Source organism: Conger conger, chromosome 17, assembly GCF_963514075.1.
Source record: "Conger conger chromosome 17, fConCon1.1, whole genome shotgun sequence".
Taxonomy (NCBI): domain Eukaryota; kingdom Metazoa; phylum Chordata; class Actinopteri; order Anguilliformes; family Congridae; genus Conger; species Conger conger.
In genome coordinates this window covers 25424609-25451956 of record NC_083776.1, presented here as the reverse complement: position 1 = coordinate 25451956, position 27348 = coordinate 25424609, and the positions used below count along the sequence as shown (strand labels likewise).

The 27348-nt window shown below is 45.8% G+C and overlaps 1 pseudogene; it reads right to left on the bottom strand.

The window, feature by feature from the left end:
• Nucleotides 1-110: 110 nt before the first annotated feature.
• Nucleotides 111-27348, bottom strand: LOC133116286 (transient receptor potential cation channel subfamily M member 2-like; annotated as a pseudogene).

The window sequence follows — 27348 nt, the reverse complement described above, 5'->3', positions numbered from 1 at the left end:
AGGAGAATATTTATCTTATTGCCTTACATATATAACATAAACATGAAGTGCTCTGGGGATTGTTAACAGCCTGTACAGTCTCTGTGTTGTGAGATGGCACCAGGAAGGTATCAGAAGCACCTGCAGTGCAGCTCAGCAACCTTGCGAAGGAGCTCTCTCTGGTACGCACATGCCAACGTCCTCCTGCTGACTTCCTGCCACTGCACCAGCTCTCCCGAGACCTGGCTGCTCTCAGCCTGAGAGACACAACAGGCCGGGAGATTTAGTGGGGTAATGGTGCTCAGTCACAGGCCCTTACACTGTAACTCAGGCAGGTGAACGGGGTGAGAGGTGTAAAGGGGGAAAGTGATAATGTATGCTGTGAACCTTTATGATAGAAACTTTGAGTGCACTCTGAGAAATTTTAATTTTGTTGCCTGTCAATTTAAATGCATTTGTGTGTGTGTGTGTGTGTGTGTGTGTGTGTGTGTGTGTGTGTGTGAGAGAGAGAGAGAGAGAGAGAGAGAGAGAGAGAGAGAGAGAGAGAGAGAGAGAGACATACCATGTTATTAAGGTCAGCCATCAACAAATCCCTCCTGTCAAGGTGTATGTTGAAAGCTGTTGTCTCCAACCAGGCATTATCTGTGTTCCTTTGGTCATCAACATAACCAATAAACACCTGCAACAACCAAGTATAATTATATTTTCTTAGACATCTATTTGCTCCTTGATAATTGTGTGTGAAACTGGCTGTAGTCTGGCTCATGTTCTTGTGTTAAAACCTCAGTTTTAGGGGACAGCAACCAAGTGGCTGGCAACCAAGTACCTTGGTGGGTCACGACACTCATTTTCCTAGTTGAAATCCATTGAGATGAGCATTTTACCAGCAACCAAAATTGGTGCATAGGCCTTGAAGGCAAAACAGTGCTGCACCTGGGAAACAATCCTACAAGCCTTGGGTTAGAGCCTAAACCTTGAAGTTTCTCTACCCAGGCTAAAAATGTATATCACAGTCTCTGAAATAGCTAAAACCTGCATGAACAAATGAAGAATGGGGATGGCTTGTGTGTGCAATTTCAACTGCTACCTGCACAACAAAGATAAGGACCAGGGCCTATTTGATTATTATATATATATATATATATTTATATATATATATTTTTTTTTTATAATACCGCAGCACGCAAATGTATGAACAAACCCTTTAACTAGCCAAAATGGGAAGATGGGAAGAGATTCTAATGTTCTGACCTCAACGGGGAGTTCGTTCCACCACCGTGGAGCCAGAACAGATAGTAGTCGTGAGCGTGAGATGGAAGTTTGAGAGGGGGAGGTGCCAAGCGGCCTGTGACAGCCGAACGAAAAGATCTGGCAGGGGTGAAGGGTCTGATGATTATTTGGAGGTAAGCTGGGGCAGATCCCTTAACTGCTTGGAAGGCTAGCACCAATGTTTTGAATTTGATGCGAGCCATGACAGGCAGCCAGTGGAGGGAAGTAAGCAGGGGGGTGACATGTCAGTGTTTGGAAAGGTTGAAGACTAGACGAGCTGCTGCATTCTGGATAAGTTGGAGGGGTCTGATGGCGGACGCTGGGAGGCCAGCCAAGAGGGAATTGCAGTAGTCCAGGCGGGACAGAACCATCACTTGGACCAGGAGCTGTGTCGAGTAGGGGGTAAGAAAGGGGCGGATCCTCCATATGTTGTATAGGAAGAACCTGCATGACCGAGTCACTGCCGCAATGTTCTCGGAGAGGGACAGTCTGCTGTCCATCACCACGCCGAGGTTCCTTGCACAAATTGTATTTATGGTATTATAAAGAAACACCAAAGACAGGGTGCAGTTGGCAAACCAAGAAAACACTCCTTAGAATGATTGGACCTAAACATAGTTTATCTGTACTCATGGGAACATGCAGATGCTCAGACTTTTCCTTTGATCTACTGCAATAACACTTAAGGTGTCAACAGGTGTAAAGAGGAGGCTAATACCCAAACTCACAGTTTGGCAGGAGCATTAGGCTCACCCCAGGTATTGTCCAGATCCTCTCCTTCTTATCCCACACAGCCAGGAACTCTAGAGCAGATTTCTGATCATCTCTCCAACTGGAAAAGCACAACCAATGATCATTAAAACCTCAAAATCCTGAATGTTACATCACAGTCTTTCAATTAAAAAGTAGCCATAGCCAAACCTTAAAGTCCCGATACACATCCTCAGCACATTTGACACTTTCACCATGTAGGACATTTAGTGCCATTTCAAAACATAAAAGAATGGACAATGAGCAGCGTGCATAGTCTTATTTACTGTAGAAATTTGCATGGAAGGCATATTTTGTTTGAAAAGGCATTATGGACTTGGATTTAAATGGAATAACGGAGTTGATAAAAAGCCTTTTTAAAAAGGCCCTCTTCCATTGTTTTTTGAACTGGGGTCCATTACCGTGTGAGGACCGGATCCAGAATCTGGTTTGGTCCCAGGTGATCCAGTGCCCCTTTCCCCTTCATCCCTGTCCTTCCCTCTGGGTTTCTGAAAACAGTGATTTATAAAAATGTATTATTTTAATTTAGGTGATAAACTATATAAGCTTCCAAATAAAACCAAATTGTAACTTAAGCTGAATTTAATGCCTTGCCTGTATTTGTCCAAAGAGTCAGAGCTAAGGGGAAAAAAACATAAAAAAATAAAATTAAATGAATCTCAAAATTCATTTTCACAGTATATAATAAGCTGACAGCACATGAGACATAGAGAGCCTCTTTTAGAGAACCACCCTAAGAACAGAACTCACCCGCTGGGCTGCTCCGACTGCACATCAGCCTTACATATGGGGGGCTCGTAATCCTCAAACTCTACCTGCAGAATTACATCAAAGACCCATCAGACAGGGCTTGTGTCAGATCAAGGACAGATTGACAGAAAAGTCAATCTAATGAATTATTGCCATACATTAAGTAACTGAAATCAGGCACCTCCCAGGGAACCATCTCCTCTGGCACAGGGAACCGGCTCACAGTGCTGTCAGGGTACTGGAGACACCGGGCGTTGACATGGTATTCTCCAAAAGTCTTCTCCGTCCCTTTCTCTCTCATGGATACAGCTAGGTCAGTCTCTGTGATTGGTCTTTGCCGTGCTAGACCAGAGAACGGGTCCAGTGAGTTATCGACATAATGATAACTGAGCTTATCTGAACGATAACTGCTGATGGCAGAGAAAACTCGCTGGTAACTTTTGGCTGAGGAGCCACACTGGATCCCTCTAAGGAACAAATCAAATAAGGCATTACCCACCAGACAGATAACAATCCAACTCACACAACACAGGGCTTTGTTCATTGGTCACGTAACCATGGGATTTGAGCGCATCCTTTATCCACTGTAAGGCTTTAGTGGACTGGAAGACCTGTCAAATAAAAACGGTAAGAAACTACAGAAGGGCAAATGAGAGAGTAAAAGGGTTCAAATTAAAGGGTTCCTCTATGGCTCCTCTAAGCCAAAGAACCCTTTTATTCTGAGAGGAAATACCAGGCACAGCATTTGGGAAATGGGTACAGGTGGAGGGGTTTGTGTGTCCCGGTGATCCTGGGAGCTAGGTTGTCGGGGGCACTGTTAGCCCCCAGTAGGGTCTCCCAAGGCGAATTGGTCCCGGGGGAGGGGCCGGACTAAGAGCGATTCAAAGACTCCCATGATACGGCCACACAACGACCCAGTTACCTCGCCCGGAAAAGGGAAACCGGGGGCCCCTGCTGGAGCCAGACCTGGGAGGGGAGCTCGTCGGCGAGCGTCTGGTGGCCGGGCCTTATCCCATGGGGCCCGGCCGGGCACAGCCTGAACTGGTCACATGGGGTCGCCGCCCTGTGGGCTCACCACCTGCAGGGGTCGGCATCGGAGTCGGGTGCTTTGCCCAACGGGCAGTAGGCAAAGGCGGGGATCCGGGCGTGCTGATTCTCGGCATCGCAGACTGGTTCTGGGGACGTGGAACGTCACCTCTCTGGTGGGGAAGGAGGTGCGGTACCAACTAGATATAGTTGGACTCACCTCCACGCAGTACTGGTTCCGGAGCCAAACTCCTGGAGAGGGGCTGGACTCTGTTCTTCTCTGGAGTTGCTCAAGGTGAGAGGCGCCGGGCGGGTGTGGGGATACTCACAAGCCACCGGCTGAGCGCCACTGTGTTGGAGTTCCACCCGGGGAACGAGAGGGTTGCCTCTATGCGACTACGTGTCGCTGGGGGGAAAGCTCTGACTGTCATTTGTGCTTATGCACCAAACGGCAGTTCAGAGTATCCGGCCTTCTTGGAGTCACTGGGTGGCATCCTGGAAAGGGTGCCACCCGGAGACCCAATAGTTCTGCTGGGCGACTTCAACACTCACGTGGGCAATGACGGAGAAACCTGGAGGGGGGTGATTGGGAGGAACGGCCTGCCTGATCTGAACCCAAGTGGTGTTTTGTTATTGGACTTCTGTGCTGGTCATGGATTGTCGATAACAAACACCATGTTCGAGCATAGGGTAGCTCATAAGTGTACTTGGTACCAGAGCACCTTAGGCCAAAGATCGATGATCGACTTTGTGGTCGTATCGTCAGACCTGCGGCCGTATGTCTTGGACACTCGGGTGAAGAGAGGAGCAGAGCTGTCAACTGATCACCACCTGGTGGCGAGTTGGATCAAGTGGCCAGAAGGTCATCGGTGCCTGTCGGGGCGGCAACCCAAGAACCCAAGAAGTGAGGGAGGCCGTCAAGCTGAAGAAGGAGGCCTTTCGGGCTTGGCTGGCCCGGGGGTCCCCTGAAGCAGCAGACAGGTACCAGGTGGCCAGAAGGGCTGCGGCTTCGGCAGTTGCCGAAGCAAAAACCCGGGTATGGGAGGAGTTCGGGGAGGCTATGGAGAAGGACTTTCGGTTGGCCTCGAGGAAGTTCTGGCAAACCATCCGACGACTCAGAAAGGGAAAGCAGGGCTTGTCTCAGGCTGTTTTCAGCAGGGGAGGAGAACTGCTGACCCCCAACAATCCTTTGTGGAAGAGGCAGAGCCCGAAGACTCGGGGGAATCTGCACCTATATCCCTGGCGAAAGTTGCTGAGGTAGTCAAAAAGCTCCTCAGTGGCAAGTCGCCGGGTGGAGATGAGATTCGCCCTGAGATGCTGAACGCTCTGGACATTGTTGGGCTTGGCTGACACGCCTCTTCAGTGTCGCGTGGAGGTCGGGGACAGTACCTGTAGAGTGGCAGACCGGGGTGGTGGTCCCCATTTTCAAGAAGGGGAACCGGAGGGTGTGCTCCAATTACCGGGGTATCACACTCCTCAGCCTCCCTGGGAAAGCTTACTCTAGGGTGCTGGAAAGGAGGCTCCGACCGACGGTCGAACCTCGGATTCAGGAGGAGCAATGTGGCTTCCGTCCTGGCCGTGGAACAGTGGACCAGCTCTTTACCTTGACAGGGTTGCTGGCGGGGTCATGGGAGTTTGCACATCCAGTCCACATGTGCTTTGTGGACTTGGAGAAGGCTTTTGACCGTGTCCCCGGGGGAACCCTGTGGGGTGTACTGCGGGAGTATGGGGTACCGGGGCCGTTGTTACGAGCCATCAGGTCCCCGTATTACCAAAGTGAGAGCTGTGTGCGCATTCTCGGCACAAAGTCAAGCACGTTTCCTGTGGGTGTTGGATTCCGCCAAGGTTGCCCCTTGTCACCGGTCCTGTTTGTGGTATTCATGGACAGGATCTCAAAGCGCAGCCGAGGTGAGGAGAGTGTCCAGTTTGGTGACCTCAGAATCGCATCTCTGCTTTTTGCGGATGATGAGGTTCTGCTGGCTTCATTGGACTGTGACCTTCAGCACGCACTGGAGCGGTTTGCAGCCGAGTGTGAAGCGGCCGGGATGAGAGTCAGCACCTCCAAGTCCGAGGCCATGGTTCTCTGCCGGAAAACGGTGGATTGCTCCCTCCGGGTTGGGAACGAGTCTTTGCCCCAAGTGAAGGAGTTCAAGTATCTTATCTCGGGGTCTTGTTCACGAGTGAGGGTAGAAGGGAGCGTGAGATCGACAGGCGGATCGGTGCAGCGTCAGCAGTAATGCGGGCGTTGCACCAGACCGTTGTGGTGAAGAGGGAGCTGAGCCGGAAGGCGAAGCTCTCGATTTACTGGTCGATCTACGTCCCAACCCTCACCTATGGTCACGAGCTTTGGGTAGTGACCGAAAGAACGAGATCACGTATACATGCGGCCGAAATGAGCTTCCTCCGTAGGGTGGCCGGGCTCAGCCTTAGAGATAGGGTGAGGAGCTCGGACATCCGGAGGGAGCTCGGAGTAGAGCCGCTGCTCCTTCGCGTCGAAAGGAGCCAATTGAGGTGGTTCGGGCATCTGATCAGGATGCCTCCCGGGCGCCTCCCTTTGGAGGTTTTCCGGGCTCGTCCAACAGGGCGGAGACCCCGAGGGAGACTCAGAGCCCGCTGGAGAGATTATATATCTCTCCTAGCCAGGGAACGCCTCGGGATCCCCCAGGAGGAGCTAGAATGCGTTGCTGGGGAGAGGGACGCCTGGAATACCCGGCTTTGCCTACTGCCACCGCGACCCGACTCCGGATAAGCGGGTGATGCTGGATGGATGGATGGATGGATGGAGATTCATCAAAAGCATATCAACCTGCTGCTCCAGGTGGGCCAGCCTTTTCGCCATTGCAACAGAATCCTCCAAGATGGCTCCCACCCTGGAGAAGATATGCAAACACAGTATAAATTAATACAAATGTAATAAAAAATGACACGCAAACCTCCATAAATGGACACCAACAAAGCATTGGGTCAAATAAAAGACATCCTTATGAGACTATTGGTTAGGAAACTGGTGTTTGTATTACAGTTCTATTCAGTCAACAAGGAACCATTATTAGGATTGAGGTAGATATATTGTGAACTGACAGGTGACATATATAAAATCCTTCTGCAGCAGCAGCAATCCTTCTACTGCCCAAAACCCCCTCTGTGGTGTGAGCTCATACTTGTCAGAAGTGTCCTGAATGTTCGCTGCTGATGACTTTGCTGATTTCTTCGATGAGAAGGTCACAGTCATCCGCAGATCCTTTACAACCACCGCCCCCCTCACTGTGCCCTTCCCCCCCTCTAGGCCCATCCCTTCCTTTTCCACTTTCTCCCCCCTTACGGACTCTGATGTTTCTCAACTCCTGCTCTGCCACCGCCCTACAACCTGTGCCCTTGACCCTATCCCCTCTTCTCTTCTCCAAACTATCACACCTGACATTCTCCCATTTGTCACCTCCCTTGTCAACTCCTCCCTGTCTTCCGGCTGTTTTCCGGCATCCTCCAAGAGGGCCCACATCACTCCGCTGCTAAAAAAGCCTACTCTGGATCCCTCCATCATCCAGAACTACCGCCCGGTATCTCTTCTTCCTTTCCTTTCTAAAACTATAGAACGAGCCGCTTCTCCTCAACTTTCTTCCTTCTTTTCTAACAACAACCTGCTAGACCCCCATCAGTCTGGCTTCAGATCGGGCCACTCGACAGAGACTGCGCTCCTCTCCGTCAGTGAGTCGCTTCATGCCGCACGAGCAGCCTCCCTCTCCTCTATCCTCATTCTTCTAGATCTCTCTGCTGCCTTCGACACTGTGGATCACTCCATCCTCCTGTCTGCCCTGTCAGCAACGGGCATCTGTGGCACAGCCCTGAACTGGATTGAGTCCTACCTCTCTGGTCGCTCCTTCCAGGTTGCCTGGGCTGGTTCGGTATCGACACCTCGGCCCCTCGCCACAGGAGTTCCCCAGGGCTCAGTCCTTGGCCCGCTTCTTTTTTCTCTCTACACTCGCTCCCTTGGCCCTGTGATCACTGCACATGGGCTATCCTACCACTGCTATGCGGACGATACCCAACTCTTCGTCTCGTTCCCGCCGTCTGATACGCAGGTTTCAGCCCGTATCTCTGCTTGCCTGAGGGACATCCAGAGCTGGATGGACAACCACCATCTAAAGCTCAACCCAGGTAAAACTGAAATGATATTCATCCCTGCTAATACCTCTCCCCATCTGGATCTCTCCATTTCCCTCGGGGATACCACACTCACGCCGTCACCCAGTGCAAGGAACCTCGGCGTGGTGATGGACAGCAGACTGTCCCTTTCCGAGAACATTGCGGCGGTGACCCGGTCCTGCAGGTTCTTCCTCTACAACATACGGAGAATCCGCCCCTTTCTCACCCCCTACTCGACCCAGCTCCTGGTCCAAGCGATGGTTCTGTCCCGCCTGGACTACTGCAATTCCCTCTTGGCTGGCCTCCCAGCGTCCGCCATCAGACCCCTCCAACTCATCCAGAATGCAGCAGCTCGTCTGGTCTTCAACCTTCCAAAATACTCACACGTCACCCCCCTGCTTACTTCCCTCCACTGGCTGCCTGTCATGGCTCGCATCAAATTCAAAACATTGGTGCTAGCCTTCCAAGCAGTTAAAGGGTCTTCCCCAGCTTATCTACAAAAAATCATCAGACCCTACACCCCTGCCAGACCTCTTCGTTCAGCCTCCACAGGCCGCTTGGCACCTCCCCCTCTCAGAACCTCCACCTCACGCTCACGACTACTGTCTGTTCTGGCTCCACGGTGGTGGAACGAACTCCCCGTTGAGGTCAGAACTATAGAATCTCTCCCCACCTTCAAGCGCAAACTGAAGACGCACCTCTTCAAGCAGCACCTCTCCCCATCCCTCCCTACCTCCCTGTGAACCTTAATTGTTGTCTCTGTGACTTGCTTTGTGTATCGGTATTTTTAGTTGGCTAGGTAAGCAGTGTTTGGATAGTTAACTTTGGTGACTTTTGCTCTGTTTGTTTGTTTGTTCAAAAAAATAAATAAATAAATAAATAAATAAATAAATGGCCCTTGTCCTTATCTTTGTTGTACAGGTAGCAGTTGAAATTGTACTTACCTCTAGGGTCTTTCAGCGAACTTATCCCTGGTTATGGGTATGCACTTTGTTGTACGTCGCTCTGGATAAGAGCGTCTGCCAAATGCCAATAATGTAATGTAATGTAATGTAATGACCCTCCATGCTCTGGCTCAGATCCCTCTGGCTGTTGGCCAAATGATTCTCCTTCATGAAGGTCTCCCATGAGAGCACCTCTGCTTCGTCCAACAGAGACAGCTCTTCCTCTGAGCAAGGAAGAAGAGGAAGAGTTCATGGCAGCAGGTTAACAGCGCTGACACAGCTATTGCTGAGACGGCGGAGATTGTTGTTGTGGGGCGTGTACTGTACTCACTGAACTGCTTGAATTTTTGGGATTCCTCCCTGCACACGACCCTCTTGAAGAGGATGTACACATGGCTGAGGAAGATGAAGGGTGGGGGTGGGGTGGGGCGGCTGTGGTATTCTTTGATCAGTTTGTAGCGATTAAACTTCCAGATTGTGTCAGTATTGTCCTGTATTTCCTGGAATGTGTAGCTGCAGAGAAGAAGGGAGAGAGAAAGGGATAGGGACAAAGGGACAAATACTGAAAGGGTGAAGGAGTGTGGAAGGAGTGGAATGATTGTGGTCTGTGTTCCTCCTCAGGTAGAACTGGGAAGGAGAGATGATTCGAACAGGGTTAAGAAATCATTCAGGGTGTAAATGTTAGTTTATCATTGTTTATTATCGTTATTTTTGTTGATTATTCTTTTTCATATTCTTTTCTGGTGTTCTGTTTATATTTATTAGTCTTTGCACTTGTCTTCCCCTGTGATATCTGAGTCTGAATGTTACGAGCCCGAGTGCTCCACTATTCGGGTGTTTACGGTAGTTCTGGAGCCGTTTGTATTACGTGTCTTTGTGAATCCAGCCCACGTTTTCGTTTCCCCCTTGTTATTGTGCTTTTAGACCGCCCTCACTCCCATGCCCCGCCCTGTCTCATTTCCCTGTATATTTATACCTGTCCTTATAGTTTGTCTTGTCCGGAGCCCTTTTCTTCCATCCCCCAGTTCTAGCCTCCTTGTTTCCGAGCCCTTGCCCTTGTAGCATTCAGTCTTGTTTTATTTATTTTTGTATCTGGATTTCCTGTTTGACCCCTGCCTGCTTCCCTGGACTCATCTTTGGTTTTTGTGGATATCTGTACGCTGCATTGTTGGACTGACCGCCTGTTTTTTGACTCCACTCTGCCCCTGCATTTGCATTAAACCTGCCATTTTTCCACACCACCGTGTCTGCTTCTGGTTCCTATGCTCCGTGTTACGTGACAACCTCATAATTCATATGACCCAATCAAAATGATTTGCTTCAAAGTTATTGCTCTACGAAGATTACTGTATGGAGTTATCGTTGTCTTGCAAATATAAATATATAAATAATGAGTGTTGCAAAAATAAATTGAAATTTACAAATATTTTCCATATCTTTTGCATCTTACAAACAAAATACTTAGTGTACGTGTGGTAACCCTTGAGTTCATTTGTGGATTTCATATCTCTAATCTCACAACAACTTCTTTTGAATAATAACATTAAAATGATAATCTATAACCTCTAATGATTGTCAGACTTTCCACAACCAAAAAGGAGTTGCAGTTTGGTGCCAGGCTTTGAAGAGCCAGTGGGCCAGGTACTTGCTGCACTCACCTGAAGATGGCGATGAGCAGGTTAAGCAGCAGTATGTTGGCAAACAGCAGGTACACACACAGCAGAATGATGGTGAGCCACACAGGGAACTTTAGTGTGGAGTCAGCATTCAGCTCTGGGCACTTTGGCTTCAGAGGGTCAGTCGCATTCACACTGCACGTGCTCATGTCAAACTCCACATCTGTACCACACAGATAACAGAATCCGATTGAAATCACGTTCACATTTTAATGGATCATTTCAAACGACATTTATTTGATTTCTGTTACCGTTCCAAGTTCCAATGCAGTTAGGTTAGTTGGACAATGCTGGTGGGAGAGGTGGGATAGAGGTGAGAGAAGCAAAGTAACACAATGTTTTTCATAGGATTAGTGAACAATATCAAAACTTTTCAAAGGCCAATATTTTCAAGGACAATTGGAATCTTGCACATGAATGGCTGAGACATGACTCCTAGGTCAGCATATCACAGCCCAGCATATATAGCTGTATGAGTTGGACAGTTCACTCACTGTCAATGTTTGTGGGGAGATTCCCAAATATGATGAGGTAGGGCTCGTACACCACACCCCGTATTATCCAGTTCAGCCTTTCCTCGTTGTGGATCAGGATCGCCTGCTTGGAAACCCCATATGCCACCACCCAGATACTCAGCAAGAACATGAAGAAGAACAAGTCCTTCATCTGGTGAAATGAGAAAGAGACATGTGAATAAAATGCTGTAAAATAAGAATGCTTTTGTAAGACGGAAATTATTAATAATAAAAAATTATTATCTGGCATTATCACTCAGGGCTGGTCAGCTTGCTGGCTTCCTCTGGTATTGTGGAATATGTGGCTGTAAAGTAATTTAACCCAGGAGCATGCACCATTAACCCCCGCTATCTCCGCACCCATATGGGCAGGAGCCTGTGGGGGAAGACTCAGGCCTCCAGCCGTAAAACTCGTTACGACAGGGCAACATCCTTTACGGCACGGGAAGGTTTCAGAGGGCACGGCCTGTTAGTCCCCTTTTTATATATTGGTATTATATTACCTTGTATTGGTATTATATTACCTGACATTAAACTGTCTTCAGCAACCTCACCTTGGAAGCAGAGTATGGCTCACCCAGTTTTAACCCTCCTACACAGCTGTTTCTGTTTCAGTTAATGATTGTGTTTCAACCTATATATTAAATTAGCTCCTGTTTGGTATAATTGGTTAATGACACGCCTGACTATATGCCTACAAAATCTCTGACTTTCTGCAAGTGTACCTAGAAGAATTGATGCTGGTTTGAAGGCAAAAGGTGGCCACACCAAATATTGATTTGATTGAGATTTTTTTTCTGTTCAGTCACTTTGCATTTTGTTAATTGATAAAAATAAACTATTAACATTTCTATTTTTGAAAGTATTCTTACTTTACAGCATTTTTTCACACCTGCCTAAAACTTTTGCACAGTACTGTATACTGTAGCCTCCGACATTAAATATAATGACAATAGTATAACATTTCTTATTTATATTTCTTTATATTTTATTACTCATTATAATTTATCAAAACATTTGAATTTACATAACCCTTTTTTTATGATGAGCAAAGTGATCATAATGAGATATAGGCTTCATGAGATATGGGCAGGGTCTCAAACAATCAAACATGAAATACACCCAGTCACTTCAACCCAATAAATCAGAATATTTCAGCATCAAGATCCCTTCCCTACATGTATCAACCAATCCAGTGAAAAAGGAGCAGTGTTGATGGAGACCTCTCAGGCACGCAAACATTGGTGCAGCCGTTGCCATCTGTTATCAGAGGTTCAAAGAGGCAAAAGAGGTTCATGAATCCTCACTCTCATGTTTGCACTCAAATCCACTCACCATTCTCTTGACAATAATGGTCTTGGGGCCTAACATCTTGCTGATGGTGAATATAGCCATGAGACGCAGGCAGAATACGATGAAATCAATGCAGAGGATTATCTTTCCAGTGTAGAACATAATAGTGGTTAACCTAGAGGAAAGGTTTGGGGTATTAGTGACCTCTGTTTAATTGAAATACAGAACCACAAATGTTATATTGTATATTGTAACATAGATATTGTACTTGTGAAGGGACAAGATTCTCTTTATAACATTTCTGATAGCTGTGAATGGTCAGCTCGTGTTAAGTGAAAGCATCTTACCTGCAGGCCAGTCCAGTAATGAAAAGAAGGATCGATAGTACATCAAAAATGTTCCACAGGTCACTGATGTACATCTTGGACTTACTCCGGAAGTCAATTCCATCAGGATCATAAAACAGCTTACCACAGGGACACAGAACTTTGGGTTAACTGTCAGTTATCCTTTTGCAATATGTTTCACAATTTCCTGAGTAGATCAGATTTGCTACACCATCCTCTCAATGTCATTCTCTACATATTACTAAATTAAAACCTATCCCCACCAAGACCTAATGGAGAGATACAGTAAATGCCTAAAAACAAGGCAAAGAAATTAAAAGTGGAAGCTGGTATGACATACAGTCGGCGCTACCTTTTTCGCATTCCTGCCTATTTTGGTAATTAAATTCACTTTGGCGGTGAGTGCCAATTAGGTAATCAATGCCCTCATGCTAACGAATGATTCTAATTGTCTGCCGCATGGGGTTTGATTACTCATCAAGGTCAGCTATGTGTCTGTCTATGTAAGCCCTGTTTCTCTTTGAATCGGGGCTTGTTTGTTGCAGTCCCCATTTGTGATGTTTCTCACAAAGTCTAAATACACAGTTATTGGAGAATCGCCCCTCTCAGTGGAGAGTTTTGCAAGAGTTTTGTCTGATATCCTTGCCGCAGTTTGGGTTTGTAGCTTGCGCACTCATGAGTTTTCTGCACTCATAAGTAGAGCCAAGATGCTCACCGTCTTTGTTTCATGATTAGTGTATGCTTGCTATTAGAGTGCTCTAAGGCGTATTCCTTTTCTCGGGGGAAACCCCTAGCGAATATTAGTGGTTATCCCACATCTGGTGGGAAACTTTTAGAACCTCTTCTGGGTCGCATCTGATCCTCCAACCCCGCTCCCTTTCAGGTCTTCCATGACAGCACTTGGCACTCTTCAACAGTTGTCCTTCTTGCACAGTTTTTACTTCTGATTCCGCTTGAGTATTTCTTTTTCAAACTGATGTACTTGATATACCCAGTTACTTAATTAATTATTCTGTCACTCAGTTTACAGAGTAATGTTTTTCAGCTATATGCTTGGTTTTCATGATGGTGTATGCCTTTTGACTCCAAATGCAATCTCCACAGATCAAAAGCTATAACCAAGAGAAGACACTCACTGCTGTTTTATGTGTGAACAATCCTGGCAAAAGGAAATGACCGTGGAACAGCTAGCACCTGTCCATCATCCATTAACCTACTTTAGCACAGCTAAAGATAGGGGGACTCAATGCACAAACTGCCCATACTGTCTCCATACTGCTGGAGGCCACTGTATAACACCCCACCATTGTGTACAAACCCCTGCTGGCCTCCCACTCCAAACTGACCTGGCGCATCTCCTCACACAAATGCGAGGCAAGCCACCCGTATAGCAGGTATTCTTTCCAAGAGGGTTCAGTCTGGAAGTCTATCATGAGCACATAGGCAAAGAGCCACAGAAAAATGAAGTAAGGCACAACGTTCCAGTAGAACTTGATCTGCACTGAGCTGAAGAAGCTGACCAAACGTGATTTACGGGTAAGCGGCCCCAGGCCTGGATTCTCCCCATAATCCCTAAAGGGAGAAGGGTGGAAGAGATTAACTATAGACCAGGTCTATAAATAACACAGTGTTTATCAATAAATCTAATTGTCCTGAAACCAATGTTTACGGAAACTTGTCAAATGTATGCAAGGAATCCCAATCTACACCAAATATTATTCTAAATACTATTTCAACCCAGTGGTTTAAGGTAGCCAGGAACCAATAAGGAGTCAGTCATGTTAAAACTTCAAGTCATTATGTTATCTCACTATCTTTCATGTAACCAGACCAAATATTTACCGGATCAGAGATTCAACTGACCTACTTGACACCATGTTACACATCCTCTCTTTTCGCCGAGTCTCCCTTTGTATGTCGTCATCATGCCTGAAAGACAGGGACTCATTAATCCACATTATTATTCAAATAAATCATGGCACCATTTTGTAGCAAACAATTCAATGTCTGTAGACTTACAATGACACCATTATTCTCAGCTTTACTCGTTGACATTTTTTTCAAACATTCTTTTCAGCAAATCTTTGAGTGTTTCTCAATTAAAAGTGCAGCCACCAATCAAGGAGATAAGTCTTGCTGCTATCAAGTGTCAAATCTCAGTACTACAAGCTGAAAGAACACACTTTCTAGAGATTTGTCAGAAGCATAGTGGTCCTCTAACAATGGAGAGTGAGGACAATGACCAGGTCAGCAGGCGCATGTAGATCAGGGGGGGGGACAGCATACACAGCAACATCTTCCACTGGGGGTTGTCCACTGCCAGCTCCCCACACCAGATCTGAGTCAGCAGCCCCTGGAGATCAAATGGGAAATCCAGCCTTCAGCCACCAGGGGAAAACAGCCAAAATGTCATAACATCCCATAGTGTTCCAAACAATGAACCAGCCTGGCTACACGATGGCACAAAATCAGGTGGGAGTCAAATTGTGATATTGACGCACAAACCCATGCAGACAGGAAAAGCATGCGGCCATTGATCAATATATCTAGAGGCTCTTTTCTGAGAAATGCTGCTATCATATAAAGATAGCAGAATAATGGAACAAGAAACCCTTTTGAGGTCAGAGAAAATAAATAAACTAGCTCTAACAGATGTAGTTAGTCTAATAGGTAGTACCTGTACCCCGGCATGAGCTATAAAGCTATTGGCATCAGCCTCCACAGCCAAGCGTAAGCAGGTGGTCCTGCCCCAAGAGTCAGAGATTCGAATCAGAAGCTTCTGGGCAAGCTGCACATCGTGGCTGTAGCACTCACTGAACACACCTGCAGGGTGGAGATGGGGTTGTGCCGAGGGGGGAGGGTGGTTGGGGCCAGGGATTGAGCCAGGGCAGGGAGGAAGTATAAGAAGCATGGAAAACCAGGGCAAGAATTAATAACTACAATAGTCATTGAGGTGAATGGTCAAACTACTGCTATGTAACTGAAGTTATCAGATTATGTCAGTAAGAATATAATAGAGACCACAAATCTAAATTGAAAAATAGTTTGATGGTTGAGGTACCAATTGCCTTTTTCTCGTAGCACTCTGCCAGCTCCTCAAGTATGAGAAGTATGAGAAGTATGGAATACCAGGGCTGGAATTAATAACCACAATAGTCATTGAAGTGAATGGTCAAACTACTGCTATCCAGTATGTGAATGGATTATCAGATTACTTAATAAGACGATAATAGATACCACAAATCTAAATTAAAAAATATTTACCAATGGCCTGTTTCTCGTAGTAATCAGCCAGCTCCCGCATCTTTTCTGCTTCGTCATCCTCATCAACTTCCTCCTGTGCCAGGTTCTTCAGGATCTTGCTAGCAGCTAGCGCAGCGCACATGCTGTCCCTGCACTACACAGACAAACCCAACAGGAGCACAATGCTCAGCTGCACAGCACACACTGTGCTGCACAGAGAACTCTTAGCATGTACATTCTCATAAACTGCATATGCACTTACAGTCTCTTTACTGCTAGCATTTAAATCATGTAGCCCATGCAAGAGGCCCCTTGAAAACAGATTTTTTATTTCCAAGGGCAGCCTGGTAAAATATGTTCAATAAAAAAGATATTTAAAAAAAGATAAATTTGAACAATAACATACACTAATATACCAGACCTCCCTGGAGGCTTCAGATCACAGCAAAGCCACCCTCTCTCCCAGTGTGTTGTACCTGTTCCCAGGCGATCTCAGCCAGCTCCTTTCTGTTCTGCAGGATGGCCCAGAGGAAGAGGTCCCTCCCTGGGTAATTCTTGCACACTGAAAAAGCACGGCGTGGCAAGTCATGACAACCCGGTGAGGCGTCAAGAGCAAACATTCAACAGGCCTTTTCCGACCTGCTGACACTCACTGTGACACTCACTGTCTTGTCCCTGGGTATTTCGATGCGAAATTGGTCTTCGGAGTAGATGGGCTCGGTGAAGCCACCCAGGCAGTGCTGCACCTGAACTGACACGTCACGGAGACACAAAGAATTCCAGCTACCCTTGTGCTTGGCCAGCCTGCGCCAGAAGAGGCAGCCCAGCTCCAGGTTGTTGTATAGAATGATCAGGATTTCCTCTGTCAGGAACTCCCTCAGGCACAGCCCATTCTCCAGCAGTTGTTTCACAAAGTCTGGTTGGTGCTTCACTAGGGCTGAGCGCATAGCCTCGTGCAGGTCAATAGACTGGAGTAGAGTAGACTAGAGTAGAGTAGAATAGAGTAAGCTTTTCTAACCTTTACTTTTGTCAATACATTACAAATGTATGCATTAGAAATAAACACAAAACAAAACTAATCTAAGTGACTTTGACCGTGGAATGATTGTTGGTACCAGATAGGGTGGTTCTTCTGATCACCTGAGATTGTCATGCACAACAGTCTCTAGAGTTTTCAGAGAATGGTGCGAAAAACAAAAAACTGTGGGCAAATGTGTTGTTAATGACCATACACATGTGAAGCCAGTTTGCTGTTGAGAGAAAAGGTGAAGGATGTCAGATGAATTTCTCTGGTGTTGGGTTCAGTTCAAGGAATCAGCTCATGCAAGAAGGTTTAGTTGAGAAAGGGGACAAACAATTCCATAATAAGAACATTACATGGTGCCCTTATGAACATGTACTCAGGGCCAACTAACACCATTACATCTAGCTACATATAACTCAAAGTATAAAGTTAATTCTACAGAGGGCAGAAGACACAATCCTTTCTGAGAAGTCATCCACAAACAGGATATGAAGTGAGAGGAAGAAATACGATCTAAGTTACATTGACCGTGAAATGATTGCTGGTGCTTTTCTGACCATTAAGTCAAAATAATACGTCTAATAAATACCTAATAAAGTGCTCACTGAGTGATCAGCTCAGACTGTAAATAATCAGCCCATGGAGAGTACAGGAAGAGCCGAGAGTGGCTAATAAAAGCCCTGTAGCCAGAATACTGTATATGTCAGTGAATTTACATTTCCACTATCATGATGGACACTCTCAGTCTTTATATCTTTATAGGTGTTGTTGTCTTTGTAGATTACCATTATCTATTAATCATCCATCCATTTATTGAAGCATCAGATATTATATTTTAATATGGCAAGATGGGTCCTAACTCAATTTCCTCCCACTCGCAATTCAGGGTTTCATATTTCTACTAAGACAGAAGTTTGCACAAAGTTCTGTTTCTGGCAGAATTCCCCCCAGGTGAGCTGATGCACATGGGGTCCTTTGAGAAGCCCTGGTCAGGCACCTTTGAGGAGAGCGCGGAAGATGGCTACGTCAAAGTCATTCTGTCCCTCCTCATCAATGTGGAACACGGTCAGCAACTGGGGCTTCCTAAGAATGTCCTGGATTTGAGGGGGAGGTGAATATCAGACTCCTCCACCCAACAACATCTGCAGACCCCCTCGCAAGCAAGTATACTCCACCCTGCCCCAAATCTTACCTTCTTGGTCCACTCAATGAGCCACTGCTCTTTGAACCTCTCATACTGCTGGCTAAAGAACTTCATCATCAGCTGGCGAACGAGGGCGAGGGTGACTTGGGCTATAGGCAGCTCGGCTACCTGGGCGATGACGTCGGCCAACCGCCTCGAACCCTCCAGGATCACACAAGGGGTGCCGTTGAGCATGGTGTTGTAGATCGTCTGTAGTTGTGGAGGTATGCACAGACACAGCCCACTGTAAAAGAACACTGTCATGTCTGTTGAAACTAAATGAAGAACGTAAGGTCAGAGGTTACCTACGTTCAGGGTCCCATATCCACCGTCTAGCACCACGCAAACCACAGGGACCTTCAGCCCACTCCCTGAGGGAGAAACTGAGAATACAGGCTCGGTATCCCCACAAAAATCACAGAATAATATAATATGGGGATGGATTTAATGAAACCTTGTATTTCGCATTCACCGTCTCAATCAGTGGAAAACACACGTCCAGCACACACTCCTCCTCACCTTTGTCCCCCAGGGGCTGCTGGGAAATGAGTTTCTCCAGCTTGCTGCGGAGAGCTATCTCCACGCCGTAGGTCCCGCGCGTCCCATCGTCCACCAGCAAGAAGTGGGAGTGATTGAAGTCCAGACAAGCCAGCCTGCTTTGGTTCTGCTCATCCAGGGAGTAGTTAGCTGGAAAGCAGCCCTGGGTGAAGACAGAGGAGATCAAGGCTGCAGGATAGAGCAGGGGAGCAGAAAGTTAGGACAGATCAGGACTCAGGCTTGGGCATCTGTGTGTGCACAGGTGCAGCCTCACCTCGGCGTTCAACAGAGCTTTTGCACCAGTCTGAAATCATGCCTTTCAGAATTTATTTTGCTCCCACCACCACTCCAGCATCCAACTGTAAAACCCCACAGCTAACCCAATGACGGAATTTAGCGGGGGCCGAAGGGGGTTTTGCGTGCTTGTCCTTCTGGCGTTGCTGGGAGAACATTAGTTGGGTTAATTATTATCCTCCGTACAAGAACAGAGCACAATTATGTTTAAGAATATACTGGGTCCGTTGCCATGGGTTGGATATGGATTGACCTGCCCCATATCCCGCTTATAGCTGGCCTGAAACGGATCAGTACAATTCTTAATATTCTCCGTTCTCAAACGGGGCCGTATTGTACGCTTAGTGGTTACTATAGTTTTACTCGTTTATCTGACTCCATTTAAAATATAATTTAGCAATTTGGGTTTGCAACTTACGCGGACGTCGGGAGTGATTACATTCGACTTGTACCTGCGCCACCATTACTCAATAGATGCTCCCGGGATTAGCATTACTGCTGAAATCTCAGTTCGGAGGAGAACTCAGAGGCTGAGGGTCCAGTCAACACAATACATGCAAACCTGCCATGATAGTTGCGAGCCCAGGTCGGCGTAGCATTAACTGGGCTCCTTCGAGCTAATTTGGCAGGAACCGGCGCCGTAACGCCCAAGGGTTCCCTTCGCACCAAATCACAAGAGCCATGCGTCCCCCGACCCTTAAGGGACAGAAATTGCTGGCCGCACAGCTTAGAACTACCACAGGTGTACCGCCCCGCCGATTGTCGGTCTTCGGCCACCATTTCCCCCTGAGTATTCAGTTGTAACTTAGGCTGAAAAGGTACAAGATGAATTAGAGTCATGGAGATCACGCAAGTTCCAAACAAAATAGTTTATTCGCAGACAGGTAGGTTATTAGCTTTAGAATATCACAATCAAGTATAAAACACACAAATTAAGAATAGAGATAGAGTAAATAATCATACCTAGCCTGCTTGGACTACACACAAACACAGAGTATAGAATATGCCGTATGGAAAGTCGAATACGATCTTCCTGATACTTACATACACGTACAAGATGCTGTGTGGGAAGTCGAATACGATCTTCCACTGCTACACATACATACATACATACATACATACAAAAGACATGTTGTGTGGGAAGTCGAATACGATCTTCCCAGATTGGTCTGTCTCCCTTGCTTTTATGCCAAATCATACGTTTGGAACCAGGCGGCAGTGCCATAAATCAACCCGGAGGGGTGGTCAAATCTGGAATTTAGACCCCCACCGTTGGGGGTTGTTGAGTAGGGAAAATGAGATGATTACCAGGAGAGGACGTGTAGGTTTTCCCTTGGGATACTGAAACTATAGTTTATTAAATTCCATTTGGTATGAAATGTATCTCATCCGATTCCTTGATTTTATCAGATCACATCCATACCAAACAGATTACCCTTATGTTTTATTATGTTGCAGTTATCATGAAACTTCCCTCCTGATTATCCATTTTACATGCAATTCCTGTTACCATTACATAAGACTTAATGCAATAATACAAGGATCACATGGGCAATGTTTTCAAGGTGTTACCGGGTCTATTTACTATCTTAATAGCAGTTTTGAATATTTAATCTAAGAGAGCAGTCACCGGTGTAATGACAGCAGTGCCCAAATGAGGGCAATGTGGCATTGTCCGGAGTCTTCCCCCTTGGAAGTGACCAGGTATGGGGTCACAGGGAGGTCACCAATGTTCGGGAGGATTCTTTTCCCATGACCCAACTGGCCTTGGACCACTCATACATCTTAACTCCCCAACAGGTAGTCTAAACAACATTGAAACCCCAGCTCTCAGGCCCCTCACAACTGACAGCCCTTCCTGACCTTAACCACTATGCTACAGGCCGCCCCATCATATCTATGAATGCTGTAGTTGGGAGTTTTCATGATAACTGCATTATGCTATAAATATGTCTTTGTGCCTCTCATGGTAATATACCTTTGGGATAAACCTGATTTGGGTGAATGAAAGGAAAGGAGACATCCCAGACTGTTTGGTTTCTTCTCCTTATCTCCGAAATCCAGGCCTTAGTTCTTGACCCTAAAAGTGAGTCACCCATCTATAATTTACAGCCAGGCCCACCAGGCAGGGGGCTAAAACACATGGCTTCTACAGAGACAACTTTTGCCCAGTTTCCCCTCGGCTCCTGAATGGTTATGCTATCAAAGGTAGACTGTTACAAAAACTAGACCATTACACCAGTCACACTGAACCAATCAGAATAACACCAAACATCACTATATTCTGACCTGGGATTATCATGAAACATCTTTATACCATCTCCAATATTCCTGTTCTGGAATGTGAGAAAATCCTTCTCTAGCTCTCCCCCACAGGCATGTGTGCCAATGGTGGGGGCTAACAATGTATGCTCCAGGAGGGGGAAGTCAGCAAGCTGACCAGCGCATGAGACCAAATGTTCCTTATGACTGGCTTACAGAACTGTGGGCTCTGCTTTTGAAGATCCCTATGGGAGCATTTGTAGTCACTCGCTGTAGCTTACAACAGGGAGTGATGAGAGGCAGAGCCCGGACAGAAAAGTTTGTAGCGATATTAAGCCTCAATAAATATTGCTTAATCCATTGTGAGTTGTCTGCCTGTAGTTTTCCGTGCTCGATTGATCTTGCCTGGTGCAATTGAGACAACCAAGAGGGAGAAGGAGGGATTTGCGAGTTAATAGGGAACCTATTAAAATTATTTCATAGGTTCCAATATACCTGATAAGCTTAGTAATGCATAGAAAAGAATTAATCCAAAATCATTTTGTCTGTGACCCAGGTCTGGTATCACAGGTCCAGCCTCACCTCCTTGTCCACCAGAGTCTCCCAGTTGAGCACAGTCCCCCAGGTTGCCATGCCAATGGTCACAATTTGATCCTCCGTGTTGCTGGTGCTGTAGTTCCGCAGCGCCTGCCCTATGTGCATTATCACCTATGTGCATTATCACCCCCTTGTGCGTGCCCCCAGTCAGAATCCATGCACCTGCAAACACAACAAAGACTGCACCTATCCATCTTTCTAACTGCACTCGCACACCTCGCACAATGCTCAACATACAACGCCACTTCACACTCATAAAATACCACCTAAGCACAGCACAGTGAGTGCCTAGCATCTCAACACTGTTTGTTAAGTACATTGTATCTGAGTATATGAGTTGTGTGAGTGAGCAAAGGGGTCACACGACAGGACATACCTGAGGTTTTGGCCACTTTGATCATCCCGGTGCGGACCCTCTCCTTAAGCCGAGCCCTCATGTAGAAGTTCCGGGTTCCGCCGCCACAGAGATGAGAAGATTAGGTGGGCGGAGATTCCAGTGGTTAGTCATCAGCTCGTACAGGGTGTCGGTGGAGGTGTCTGTGAACACTCGTACATACTGAAGGAACACACACACACACACACACACACACATACTCATAAACAGACACATATATGCACGCACACGCCCACACACAGACATACAAAAGATCACACATGAGGGCAGAAAAGAAAAGTGTAAGAAATCTGTCTCTGATGCCAATATATCTATAGTGGCCAGGAGTGAGAGATCAGGTGTCTACATCCTCCTATCATGTGTATTGAATATTCCTGATCAAGGCTTGGAACAGGATAAAAAGTCATCACAGCACAGGCTCTTGGTTCAGTCTGGCTCTGGTGAATCCAGAATATGTTTCATGTATTCCTGACAACTTGACAACTTCCTGTAAATAAAGTTCAGGAGACCTTCCTGTTTTTCTTACAAAAGTTCCCCAGTAAATGCACAAAACCTGATGCTAGTTCACATCTTCACTCTCAAATTTACAGCATTACATTACATTACCAAGCATTTAGCAGACGGTCTTATCCAGAGCAATGTACAGCGAAGTGCAGTTCAAACACAAGAACAAGTGAGCATCCTGTTACCTTTCCCTTTTTATACCCCAGTCCACTAAAGCTGATGTCTCCATAGGCATCTGTGGGCACCTCCCGAATGTGTTTTTGTCTGTCCCACATCTCGCCCACAAACGCATCGGGCCTCAAAGCATCTTCCACATGACGATCTCTGGGGTAGCCACACATACAGAACCCTTTATCCAGGATGCTGGATGGGAGACACAATCATTTAGTCATGCAATCACAGTCACAATCTAAAGACAAAGGTCAACTCCCTTAAACAAAGAAAGGTACCTTAAAGACATGGACATACACAAGAGAAACAAGAAAATGCCAAACCCCAGTGTGTCTCTCACGAAACAGTTTAATTTCAGTCCCACAATACTGAAATTAAAGTCCAAAGTCCAGAAGGCAGCTAAATCTGAAATCACTGATAAAAATTTAAGGCAGCTGTAAGACAGACTCAGTATCTATATATTAAAGTTCCCTTGTGTTGTTAGAAGCAGGACTATATTGTTCTCAAAGGATTCATATTTGTTTTCTCTTTCTAAGGAGACCAATATGAGTATTGTAGGAGGTACACAAGCTGAGTTATTGAATACCTCTAAAGAGTTCCCTTCTGCTCATATGTTCCATGTAACAAAACCGCCTGTAGCGTAGTGATTAAGGTATATGACTGGGACCAGCACAGTTGGTGGTTCAAACCGAAATTGTGAGTTTCACTCGGGGCAAATTCATTCGTTTCATTATGGAAAATGAAAAATTGCCTGTGTACTGCAACTTCTCCGGCTTCGTTATAATATTCAGTAATATGCGCGTTTGTAAATTCCCGCACTGTAACCATCCATCCATCCATCCATTATCTGAACCCGCTTATCCTGATCAGGGTCGCAGGGGGGCTGGAGCCTATCCCAGCATACATTGGGCGAAAGGCAGGAATACACCCTGGACAGGTCGCCAGTCTATCGCAGGGCATACACACCATTCACTCACACACTCATACCTATGGGCAATTTAGACTCTCCAATCAGCCTAACGTGCATGTCTTTGGACTGTGGGAGGAAACTGGAGTACCCGGAGGAAACCCACGCAGACACGGGGAGAACATGCAAACTCCGCACAGAGAGGCCCCGGCCGACGGGGATTCGAACCCAGGACCTCCTTGCTGTGAGGCGGCAGTGCTACCCACTGCACCATCCGTGCCGCCTGCACTGTAACCATTGCATCTCAAAATAATACTTATGTAATGTGTAGTGACATAGCTATGATTCTAAAACTGGGTGTCCCTGCACAATAGCATACTGTATCTAGGTTATGGGAAATAGCTTGGCTAAACAGACCAACTCCAAGAGCAAGAGCATTTCTTACGATCATATATGTAAATACATGTGCTATATTGCAACTTCTCTCTGTTTTCGTCTGAATAATTCAGTAAAGCGCATTTGAACGTTTCTAATCTCTTCTGAATTTATGAACGATTCTAACCATTACATCTCAAAATCATACCTTTTTTCTTAGACATAGGCTAGTCTGTAAAGAGGTATCTTTGTTTCTAGGTTATGATGTAACTATGTCACATTTCCAAAGTATTTTTGCTTTTATCTTATTTTCAGAGATGAAGATGCAGAAGAAACACCAAGTACACCACCAGCTGAGGAACAACTCACAGAAGGTACCCAAGGAAGCCGTTTGTGAATGGCATCTTCATTGTATGTAGTTTGTGTGGTGATTTCAATAAATTACTTGTCAGCTGTGATACAAGCAAATAGCGATGTCATCGTGTGAACTGCTTTGTCTATGCAAGACGATTTACAATGCATTTTACAGCAGAGTACCAACTTCTTAGAGATACATGCAGCAATAACTTGGTTATATGATGTATATGTTACAAATTACACTTTTCCTGACTTGACCACTGGGCTACGAGTTCGCAATTAATTTTGTCACACACACTACACCACCCATAACCACACCTTAACCATTATAGAGGCTATCTAAAGGCTATAAGATTTACCTGTAACCAGCTACAATTTTGCCATTTTCAAAACACCCAAAAGCAACAGGAGTCAATGGGCATTCAATATACCCCAATCTAGGTTACTATACTAGCTAACATTATAAAAAACTAATAATCTCTCTCGTTATAACTTAAGCTAATGTTTGCTGTGTGTGAATCATAAAATTATCATACAGTCATACAACCTATTTCTTATCCCCACTAAGGAATTTTCTGAGACGGGTGCATGGGGGGTTGGACCCAAAATGCACGACTCAGACAAAAGAGGTGAAATAAAGTCCCGTCAGGGCTTTATTCAGGGAATGTCCAGTGAGCGTAGTCAGAAAACAGGCAATGTTCAAACACATAAAATCCAGCCAAACCCAAAGTACAGTACCAAGGGAGAAGGCAGACTTGTAATCGGTACCCCATGCAAAAAAGTCCAGTAGCCAGGAAAGCTGTCAGCGGGACAGAAGTACAGGCGGACGGCAAGCAGGCTCAGGGTCGATGACGGTGCAAGAGTCAAGACCGAAGTCTGCTCCGCGGGGCAAAAGCACAAAGACAGCAGGCAAAGTCGTGGTACAGGCAGGCAATGGTCAACAAAACAGAAGTCAATAACCTTTGGTCAATAAACAGGCTTGGATCGTAACGGGTAGTCAATGGCTTGACAAACACACTCAAAAGTACACTGACGAACAGGGGGCAGCAATTTCACAAAGACATGACATGGAACTGAACTATATATGCAGGTGTAGACAGGTGTAGACAATTAGCTTGAGAGCAGCATGAGAATGGAAATCAGGACAAGTTAACAAGATAATTAGTAATAAACCTATCCTGCCCTAGCGTCTAGTGTTAGTAGGTTAGTAAGTAGACAAGGGAAATTGAAACAATTAGGGAAGTGTGAATAACAGAAAGAGAGAGAGAGAAAGCAGGAATGCAAGGTTAACAGAAAGACACAAAAAGTGTATGCTTAACAATGAACAGAACCACATAACATGAAACAAACATAAATCGTGACATAACAAGTTTGCGAACTGTGACATAAACTACATAACGTGACAAGACAAGACTAAAGAGTAAATCATAACAACTAAACATGAAACGTAACATGACATGAAAATTTAATGTAACAAGAAATAAAGCATAACAACATGGCGAGACTAGACTAACATAATACGTGACATGACAATAACGTAACTAAGACAATGACTAAACATGAAACATGACGTGACAAACATGAAACGTGACATTTTCAAGATCAAAAGGATTTACTGAACACACCCTACTTAGTTTTAGAGCTTGAAATCAAATGCTTTCCCTTTTATAAATGGTGCATATGATTGCTTGGTGGCTTTGCTCACATAATCGATTCTCGTTCCCTCCGAGAACCCCGCAAGCTCCCTTCGTTCCCTCCGAGAACGCCCCGCAAGCTGCCTTCGTTCCCTCCGAGAAGCCCCCCGAGCTCCCTGCGTTCCCTCCGAGACCCCGTTTCTCTATTGTTGTGGTCACATACACGTTTTGCCATGCCCATGGTGGTTGTGATTGAGAGTCGTGAGCTGGCTTTAAAAAGAAAGCCATCCGACTTTTACAACTTACCTTCCTTCCATAACTATCTCAAACTTCACCGTTAAAACTAGCTAACAGTTAGGCGTCATCATTCTGCATCATCACAAACAAATACGCAGGCAAGGTTCCCAGCAACCCTGGCATATTATCAGAAAATAATAAAATTCTGCTTTCAGAGACTACCAAAGATAATGTAGCTTCATTATAGTGTTTGTAATATATAACCTAGATTCTCTGCACATGTTTGACATGGTCGGAAAGATTTTTTTTTTTCAGTGAGCGACCATGAAGCAGATATGTTGGTCGAATCGATGGTATATAATAGACTTAGACCATTCTTCAAACAGTATACTGATATAAAAACTTTAGTGTTCTCACACACTGTCAGTGATTTCTTCTGAAAGTTGAGAAGTAAATAAACTAGCCTACATGATGCTGTTAATGTATTCCCCCCCCTCCCCCCCCTATATTTTGGGAAAGGGCAGGGCGCTGTGCATCTGGCCCAATTTCAATGTAGGGGCCAAGCATTGGGCTTTGTCAAATATTCAGGGGGACATGTCCCCCATGTAGATGACACCTATGATTAGCATAGAAGCTAAAATGCACACATGTACATACCTCCCTCCTCCCTCCCCAACTTCATGAAGGTCAGCGCCCAAGACACACCCCTCTGCTCAGATAGCTACAGGGGAGGAGAAGTAAAGAGAGAGGGAGAGAATGCCCCTTACCTTTTATTCTCACTGTAGAAGCAGCACTCTTTCTTCTTGATATTCTGCTTTATCCAGGAGGTGAATGCGCTGTGCATGTTATCAGGGGGTTTAGCCATGCTAAAGGCAAGGCTCTGAGTGAGCATGGGCTCTTCCACGCTCTCCTCCAT